Source organism: Musca vetustissima, unplaced genomic scaffold, assembly GCF_032173495.1.
Source record: "Musca vetustissima isolate MV318-11 ecotype Yass unplaced genomic scaffold, APGP_CSIRO_Mvet_v1 utg6013, whole genome shotgun sequence".
In the NCBI taxonomy this organism is placed as follows: domain Eukaryota; kingdom Metazoa; phylum Arthropoda; class Insecta; order Diptera; family Muscidae; genus Musca; species Musca vetustissima.
This window is the reverse complement of record NW_026889308.1, coordinates 823,498-834,177: the sequence shown is the minus strand read 5'-3', so window position 1 is coordinate 834,177 and position 10,680 is coordinate 823,498.

The window sequence follows — 10,680 nt, the reverse complement described above, 5'->3', positions numbered from 1 at the left end:
ATACACATACACCCAAACACAGGCGTCCATTCATACACGCGGCCTATGAGAGTTAATTTGCATGTCGGTTGAGATCTAGATATTTGCGTGTGTATGTATGAATGTAAGTGTATGGAATGTACGGCATGTTGCTGGTATCTGCAATAAATAATAATTACAGAAAGGAAATAAAAAAGTCAAGAACATCGAGTCAGCGAAGTCCAACACAGAAGCCCACATAAGAGGTGGAGTGTTAGCCACAGTCTTGTGATTGCCTCTTTCTACTATCACGTCACAATAGCAACAATTGTGGCTAGTAGAAGAGAAACATAACAACAACCCCAGCCGATCTCACTCGACATAGAACTCTAGCTGACAACTTATTCTATCACCTATTCAGCGAGGAAACCGCACACACATAGTCCGGAAGAGGAAGGAAGAAGTTGGTGCAATTGACGTTTCTACTAACGGCACACGAATCGGACCGAGTCCTCAACGGTGGTGAGTGAATACTTGTCCATATTGTCCACTAGCAAATCATTGTAGTCCTAGGTCATAGTCAAGTCATATTTTAAGCCACGCGTCTATGGACAGAACAGGGTATAGCCCTTTGCTCCCCCTCGTGTTGTACCCACATTTGCTTCTTCATCATTTTAATACGACTGACAAAATGACAAATAAGTTCGCTGGCGAACAAAGATTAATTAAAAAAAAACACTACAACTTATGTCCCGGCTCCCCTCTTGGCACTTGTTTGCTGTGGCGAGCTGGATGTTACTCTGGGAAATTGTGCAAAGCATTATTTGTACTGGCATTGTATGGTACGTGGCGAGGTGACAGGCAGATAGTTGTTTTGCGACAATAGCTGGACAACATTTAATGATACTGCCGTCACTCCAGACGACTCTTTTCGGGTTGGCTTCAATGACAACGTGTTCGTAGTACTGGCGAACAACCGTAGGCGGGTAATGCCAGTGAATGACACCAATGTCACTTGTCATATTCACTGCCGGTCCTCCGTGCTCGTCTGTCAAATATTGGACCTAATTAATAACTGTATTCTGCATTCCCTTGGGTATGGCCACGTAGAAAACACATATCAACGAGTACGGCCTCACCGGACTTTCCATGGGCATTGCTCGGCCCACGCAGATTGTATGGCGGAATTGTGCTCGTCAGCAAATATTCAGCGATATTCTGCAACAAGTTATTCTATTTATAAAAACAATACGAAATTGCCCTACAGTTGAAATCAAAACAAAAAATACGCCAAACGATGATGGTCGAAGGAACTGATCGGTATGCGTTTTGATTACGGTTTCCCCGTAAGAATACTCGAAATAAGTAATACATTTCGGTTTCGTGTTGATGTTATTGTAGATCGATGGATTCCCAATCGAGTATAAAAACCACACTAAGTAGACAATAACTAGAGCTGCCCATTCCCTGGGACGTATAGAAGAGAATACAAAGCGACCATGCTGCTTGGAATGATAATGACGGGGTTGTTGAGGTGAGATAGCTCTGTTTTTAAAATTGGGTATACATATTTATCAGTAAGGTGAGGAATGCAGGTTAATATTTTATTATTTTTTTTTATTTTTATATCTATATGGCACATCTAGTTAATGCGATTGTTATTACATTTGCATAAGATCATTACAATTAGTACACAAATTCAATGCCGTCGCTTCGAATGCACTGTACACAGAAATCGAAGGAAGGAATGTACAACTAATAGAAAATATAGCACTAATAATTCGCTTGCTGTGTTTTCTAGTGAGCGTCTTTTAATAATACCCAATGGACGGCGTAGGACCATAACCACAATAACTGCCATTATTATTGGAACCGAACAAAAACTGTGGCGAAGAACAGAATTGTGGCGAAAGGCATTTCTTCTTCTTCGGGTTTTGCAGTGAAGGTCCCCTTCTACAAGCGTGCGGAACATAAACTCTTCATAAACGGACACAAATTCGATTTATTGCGTGTATATCACTACTAAAATATAAAACAAATATCCTACCAACACAACACAATACCATATACACATACACCCAAACACAGGCGTCCATTCATACACGCGGCCTATGAGAGTTAATTTGCATGTCGGTTGAGATCTAGATATTTGCGTGTGTATGTATGAATGTAAGTGTATGGAATGTACGGCATGTTGCTGGTATCTGCAATAAATAATAATTACAGAAAGGAAATAAAAAAGTCAAGAACATCGAGTCAGCGAAGTCCAACACAGAAGCCCACATAAGAGGTGGAGTGTTAGCCACAGTCTTGTGATTGCCTCTTTCTACTATCACGTCACAATAGCAACAATTGTGGCTAGTAGAAGAGAAACATAACAACAACCCCAGCCGATCTCACTCGACATAGAACTCTAGCTGACAACTTATTCTATCACCTATTCAGCGAGGAAACCGCACACACATAGTCCGGAAGAGGAAGGAAGAAGTTGGTGCAATTGACGTTTCTACTAACGGCACACGAATCGGACCGAGTCCTCAACGGTGGTGAGTGAATACTTGTCCATATTGTCCACTAGCAAATCATTGTAGTCCTAGGTCATAGTCAAGTCATATTTTAAGCCACGCGTCTATGGACAGAACAGGGTATAGCCCTTTGCTCCCCCTCGTGTTGTACCCACATTTGCTTCTTCATCATTTTAATACGACTGACAAAATGACAAATAAGTTCGCTGGCGAACAAAGATTAATTAAAAAAACACTACAACTTATGTCCCGGCTCCCCTCTTGGCACTTGTTTGCTGTGGCGAGCTGGATGTTACTCTGGGAAATTGTGCAAAGCATTATTTGTACTGGCATTGTATGGTACGTGGCGAGGTGACAGGCAGATAGTTGTTTTGCGACAATAGCTGGACAACATTTAATGATACTGCCGTCACTCCAGACGACTCTTTTCGGGTTGGCTTCAATGACAACGTGTTCGTAGTACTGGCGAACAACCGTAGGCGGGTAATGCCAGTGAATGACACCAATGTCACTTGTCATATTCACTGCCGGTCCTCCGTGCTCGTCTGTCAAATATTGGACCTAATTAATAACTGTATTCTGCATTCCCTTGGGTATGGCCACGTAGAAAACACATATCAACGAGTACGGCCTCACCGGACTTTCCATTGGTCATTTGACGATGTCGGTGGGGAACGTGTAATGTCAGGGACAGTTACACCTGTACACAGGAAGAAATCACTTGTGACAATTTACGTAATGAAGCCAAAGCGTATGCTTTGAACGAGGTCTGATCAAAATTAAATCGTTAAGACCTAATCGAAAAGTGAACCGTTTATTTGGTATCATTAATAACTCTGATGTCCGCTTTAAATTTAAACTGATTTGCTTACATTTCCCAAATGCTTATATTCAGGAAGTACTATAGTTCAAAATCTGTAGAAGTCAACTGAAAATAGAACTTGGTGTATGCTGCTGATACACCCACTTAAGGAATATTTTGTAGGCACTGATATGAAAAGCTTTTAACCAGAAGTCCCACCACCTGTCAACTTATTCGAGCGTGTGCTGAATTTCCATTGCGACCTTTGATTGTTGTTTCGCCGGTTGTTGTTTCTGGTGTGGATCATAATTGCTTAAATTGGTGAATGGTGTTATCGATACCGCGGCTTGATTTGAAGGTATTGGACTGATTGCCAAAGACCACAATGTGAACGTGGGGTTCCATTACAGTTTCACATTATGTCTATCATTGAAATGTTTAAGCCTTTTAAACTGTTTCACATTAGCCGGTTTAAATTAAATTTGCACTTGTACTCGCTGCTACAGCGTCCGGTCACAGCTGCCGACCTGATTCCCCATTCAATCGTTGGACTATTTCTAACTTTTAAACTGTTTGCAAAAAAAAAAAAAAAAAACAAAATGTTAAACATTGTGAAATACCACGGAAAGTTTATGGCACTGCAGCATTGTTGACGGTCGATACGTCGTTCGGTCAGGCAAATAGCTAAATATTCGACGTTATCGCTCACAGTGCCGTGTTGCCATTTAATACCACCACTTAGTGTATTAATTAAACAATCTTATCGAGATATTTATGACGAATACACATTCGTCCCCCTTGTTGGTACTACAACGCCCCTCCACCAATACACAATCGACCACTCAATTCTACACAAACAGCGGAACGCAGGCAGAAGCAAATAACTACTATAATTTATTAAATTATAACTTTGGAATGGAAAACATGGACCTCCGCATTCACATCGAATTGCTCACGCCACTTCACAGGCAATGACATACAATAGATTGTCATGGGGGCCTTTCAATTACTAATGCCCAGCGAGAGATCTGTTTTTAGTTTAAATCGGCAGCCAGTTAATCACGAAGTGCTACCACAAACTACTGAAGATTTTCGAGTTTATTTTATCTAAACCGCAAAATGCAACACTGTGGTCTTGGAGACATTGACAGCTCTGGTGGAATTTCCAATTCGGCAATATGAAGTGTATTGTATTGAGACTGAGAAACCAAATAATCCCTACCAGTAGGCAAATAGATGACGACCATTAAAACTATCATAATATGTATGGATATAGTAGCAGGCTTTGTGGAATCTGCGAGATTGTTATACCGTACCATCACATAAAGGTACCGTCTGCAATATGGAATATCAGGCTCTGGATATGTGGGTAAAAGAAGTTCCGCTGAATATATATAATGTTCCAAGCTTCCTTCAGGTTCTGAGTGAATCTGAAGTCTTACATGTATTCTTCGAACTTAGTTCTTAGCTGATCGTGGATATATGAATCGTTTTCACAATGTATTATATGACTCCAAGCTTCAACTTTTGACTCTTGTCCAGTGTGCCCATCACACACTTTATAAACAAATGTGGCTTTGTTCGTTGTCGCCTCTTCATTTCTGACGACTATTTGCGATTGAAAGTTGACAATAGGCGCAATAATCGATTGCTTGCTTCGTATCTCTGTAGAAACCACTGTGCGTCTTTCTTCTGACACCTCATAGCCGTCAGCCGAATCACAAATCGAGTGCTTGCAAATCACGATTTATATTAAACGTCGCTCAGTCATTGGTGGTGGTGGTAGTGGTGGGCCACAATTTGCAAAACAAAAACTGCAAAAACGCACAAATAAATTCGATCGTTAACCCCTTCAAGAATATGGAAATATTTCGGCTGAATTGATCATCGTGTAAAACGCGATCGAGCAGTTGACGTTGATCTAAACGCGTGTTAGCTTCTTCCAGTCGTCAGTGTTTCTCATTTCGAACGTTTCGTATCGTAAAAATTGAATCTCAAAGATAATCTAAACATATTAACAACGAAGCGCGTATGTATGTCTGCGTGTTCGCCCGTCATTCCTGACGTGCGTCATACGTCACTGGCAGGTCGTCAGCGCACATTTGGATGTTCTTGTTAACAAATCAACAGCTCTTGGCTTTGCCATAGAGAAAGACAAAAACAAAACAAGGCCCCTCAACTCGACACTCGTTGGACTCGAAAGGAAGTGAAAATAATATCATCAACGCCAATAAACGTATAAACACCTGAAAAAGGAAAGTCAGTCAACGAACACAAACACACACACAGGAATAACAATAAAAATTAGAATGGGGGTCACTCCCCAGATGGGCTGAGTAAGAATAACCCCACCTCTCTCTCTCTCACTCTGTTTTTTATTATTATTAAACGAAGCTAATGCGTCACCCTGTCATAGTGACAATCTATGGCAAATATCTGAATTCGCTGGTGTACCTATAAATTACATATACACGTATGTAAATACACCTTTGTGTGTGTGAGTGTTGGTAACGGCCTTAATTTGGCTTACGGGTGACAGATACTACGACGAAGAAGTATCCTGAATACGACGCAAAAAGTCTAGAATGTGCGTAACGCGACACCACATCAAGGACACAATGGTAGCACAGGCGAACTGGCAGGGACAATCAATCAACATTTCTAAAGATAAATTTATCGATAGTCCATCGACACTTGTCTCTTGTTGGGATTCAAGTGACGCCTAATTGAATTTCCATGATACCCTAAATTCGAAGATATTGCAATCCCACAAACAGCCAAAGATGTTGAATCATGGAAAGGATTAACTCTGTCACAACGGTATCTACGGATGTAGCAAGAATGTCCATGTGGCAGACATGTTTATGTACAGTGGTGGTCACAGCATATAGAAGTTTTACTGTGTGGAAATATGTATTTTATTTTATAGCATACTATTCGTGCATATCATATGACCACCACTGTAAATTGTCAAGTAGTGAAAAGACTATAAACTACTCGAATTGTTGCAAATACCATCGATATCGTGCCGTTCTTTGGAGGCAAGAAAATAATAATAAAAAAAAAACATTTGTTATTGGCATATTTTGACGTATAATTAGTATAGCATGGAATATGTTGCCACATATTCGTATTCAAGTAGGAATATAGGAACAAAATTTGCTGCAATGAAGTCGAACATGGCTGTACCAATCAATCACCATATATTTTCCAGCGCTTATAACGTAGGTACATACAAACATTGTTTTGAACGAGGGATTTTGTAAATTGTTGCCCGTTGAAAGTACATTATCGAAAGTATATCAACATATGCCTCATCAGATGAATAAGAGATCTGCTAGAAAAATAATGTTAGTTTTGTTGGAACAAATCAACAATGTGGTATTTTTTGACTGTGGAGTCCCCTTAAAATGGCGACATCACGCACAAATTAGCACAACTCCACAATGTTTGGCTCTGAAGTGTAATTCTGTAACAATTTTTTTAATTACCGACAAATATTGGTAAAATTAAAACTCATAATTTTCATATATTCGATTTTCATCTATCGATCAAATGTACTGAAGCATCCTGTCATTTGTGTTGTTTGTCCAAATGAGTGTGACCTCAACACAGTACAGTGGGGTGCTAGCCCAACGCAGGAACCATGCGACCGCAATAAACGAAAACATTGTGCCCAGCAGAGTTACTCTAGAGCGTACTCTAGACTTTAGCCTTGAAGGAATTCGTGTGATGTGCGTGTGTGTGTGTGTGCAACATTTATTTCATTTACCAATGGTGTAATTTTTCAATAGATTTCAATTTTTATGCCTTTATGAACTATAAATTTGTTATTTTCGCTATTGATACTATCGAGCCGCCCGTTCGTCAGTCCACCACAAAGCACACCGTAAACATTTAACGAACAGTTTAATTAGCCATAAACATGGTGCCCAGGGATGAATTGTTTGTTTCATCGACATCTTCGTTTTCCACATTGGTGCCATCACTGCACTGACGAATATCTGGGTAGCTAGATGGATGGATGGGTGGCGGAGCCTCTGTCATGATTAAAACGAAACTGCCTAAACACCTTGTGTTTGTTTATGCTACACCAGAACCATTGCCTCAGACTAGATATGGTGGGGAACGCGAATGATGCCAAAAAAATAAATTGGCAATAGTCGTCTGATGCCGTCGCTTGAGCAGCAACAATGCTCCAGTTGATGCTGTTAACGTCGGAATCGTCGCTCCATTCTGCCAACAAAATTGCGTCGATTATTTTTAATTCTTCGCTTTTGTTTAGTAAACATTGTCTGCATTATAAAGAAGGATAAATCGATATTTTACTATTCGTGTAAACGTTAAACAAATCGCCAAATTATTCCAAAAACAACAAAACATTATTATTCCCATTCCCATACGATTTTGATGTTTCTCTATTATGGGGCTATACCACTTCAAATGTGGAAATAGGAAATGTTCACTTACTCCACGAAGGTAGTAATTATGCTGTCATCGCGCCCACCCAGCTAACCCAACCAATTTTCACGACGAAACGACAACAACTAATTGAGCTCAATTGCTTTGAAGCCATTTATGTTGAACTGTAGGACCTGTTGTTGTTCGCTTTGTCGTCGACGCCTAAATTTAGGTGTTGATAACAACATTGTGGCTTGCATAGCTATGGTAGGACCTCATTCATATTCACAACTTCGAAGCTCAGCCAAAGTAAGAAGAACGTGGCCGTTGCACATTTGCTAGCTAGACTGCTATTAATCGATGCGGCATACATTTGTCAAAGTCTTCTAATAATAGCATATTCCAACACACGCATGGTTATATGATATTCCGAATACTGACAGACAGAGACACGAATGATACTTTCGCAATGCGGAATTAATTCTGCACTTGTTAAGATTTATACAGAAACAGATAATATAAATTACGTGTGCGTGTAAAATCAAAATTAAACAGCTGGTTAACACCAGATTTATGGATGCTGAGTATATACCAATTCTCCGGAAGTGAGCCAATTTTTTATACACGCAGCCTTATGGCCGAAGTGTCTGTCCATCTGGTAAATGCCTGTCAAGCTGGTTGGGGCGCACAATAACTCTCAGAAGGAGTTGCAGATTTAATCCAAACTTTGCACATCAGAATATTTCTTTCAAACGTAAATAATGATCGAAGGTGGAGGCTATCAGACATCAGCTTCAAGTACCTCCCCAACAAATGGTCCTACAAAAGGTCTCTACCAGTATGAAAATTATGTTTTGGAAAGTATAGCCAAAACTTCCGCTCTAATAAAAAAGCGGTTGCGGAATATTACAAACAAGCACGCCCATGCTAACACTGTTTCCAAAAATATCTTGAAACCAACAGGACACCGATATGGTAAATGGGGGATATACCAACGAAGTAGATCTAACGGACACATTTTCCAATTGGCCTGGTTACAAACGTCTGTAACTAGGCTGAAGGCTATACCTAAACCTTGACCGATATAGCCAATCTTCAAACTTGAACTGCCAAAGACAATATTATATGCGGGCTTAAAGGGATCGTAAATAATTATTTCGACGAGTTAAAAACGGAAAAACAATCTATACAATTACATTTGGTTTAAAGCGTTGGACTACCAACGCTTCTTGTACGCTTATGCAATTGATTTATTCCAGCGTTTGGGATTTGTTTTTGTTGTACAAGAAATGTTTCATTAGGTGATGGCATATGTCTCCATTGTTCAACAGAGGTGTTGCGGGCGGAGTGCATGTTGCCCAAAATTGGCAACGTGTTATGCTCAAAATGCAGACACACAAGCCATGTACTGAGCCAATCGGACACTCAAGTGAGGCCATTCCGCGACTGAAATCTAAGTTTTTGATCGCCGCATAGGTCTGGGTGTTTGTAGATAGATGACTCAAGTGTAGCATTGTGAGAGTGCCGGACGTGATTACGTTTTCATGAACATACATGTATACATCTGTCATGTTGAATCCTGAACATAATATGTCTAAATACTTTACGATAATGAGAAAGCCAAAGATTAAAGAGCCAATCGCATTGATTAATTCCATGTCAAACAATTTATTGATTTTTTTATTTGAATCCGTCTGCCATCGTAGTACATGTCCATGTCCATGCTCATGTCCATTTCATGCTAATTCACAACAATGTGCACAAAACAAAATGGAAATTCACTCAGCAAAAGGAAGATGACAATTTAAGCCAATAAGTAGACGCAATAATTGGTGGTGTGGCACCAGCAATGGACACAGCTGACCTACAGACAGATGTCTGTAGTCTATGTGGCCACTACCCATCTGTATAAATTACAAACGGGTGGTGTGGGGGTGGGGCATTACAACTTCATAGTCGTATTACCATTTAAAGATTCCATTTTTAAGATTCTCTCCACCCCTCTTCCCTCACAGATAGTAGCCACAAAATCGTAATGTAATGACACCTTAGACCGAATAATAAATTCGAACAACAAACCGGGCTTCTCAGAAGTATTCCCGACGACAATGGCTGAAAGTGACAACAGATGTGCTAAATATTCAAATAGGTTTAGTCAATATATTTCTACGAGCATGACTACATTTGTTTCCTCTCTGGCACAAAATCCATTCGAATGGAGCGTTGTTGTTGTGTATGAGGTTGCCAAACTGTTTGTGGTTTTGGATAAGTTTGAACAGTTTTGACAGTCGACCGTAATCAGTTGGATGAAACAAACAGGAATCTACGAAATCTGAATCTCAAACTGTCCATAGAGTTAATTATGCTACCACATTTCGTTTTTACATGGCAACTCTTTTTTAAATAAAAACATTATTTCCCAAACAAATGGCGCAGATGGCGTAAACCCATTGTGAAGGTGAAGGTTGTCTTAAAATATGATACGAGTTAATACCCCAATTCGAGCAATTTATTTGTCGACGATTACACTGCCAAATAACATTCTGACATACTCACACAACCGCAGACACAATTACATTTGTTACTACAGCCCCTTTGCCGCTGGTGCCATTTATCCCCCCCTCGCCAGACATTGGTGGGAATGAAACAGCGCACAATTTAAGCAAATCTCGCTGAAATTCCAACACCGCAACCAATTAAAATTTGGCCACGTTTCCAAATTGGAATGTCTGATGAACGTCGAGGTGTCGAATGATGTGGCATGGCATATCAATTACATTAAACAAGTAACGAAAGAGCGCTAAGCAAGTGGGTGTAGTAGGGGATGTTATATATACAGTATTTTGCTTCTATAAAAAATTTGACAATAATCCAATATATGCCGCTATAGCCAGCATATCAAAATACACAAATGAATTATATCACAAAAAGTTGTTTGCTTCTTTTTTATTATTATTATTATTTTTTTTTAAATCATTACATATCTCACGTTTG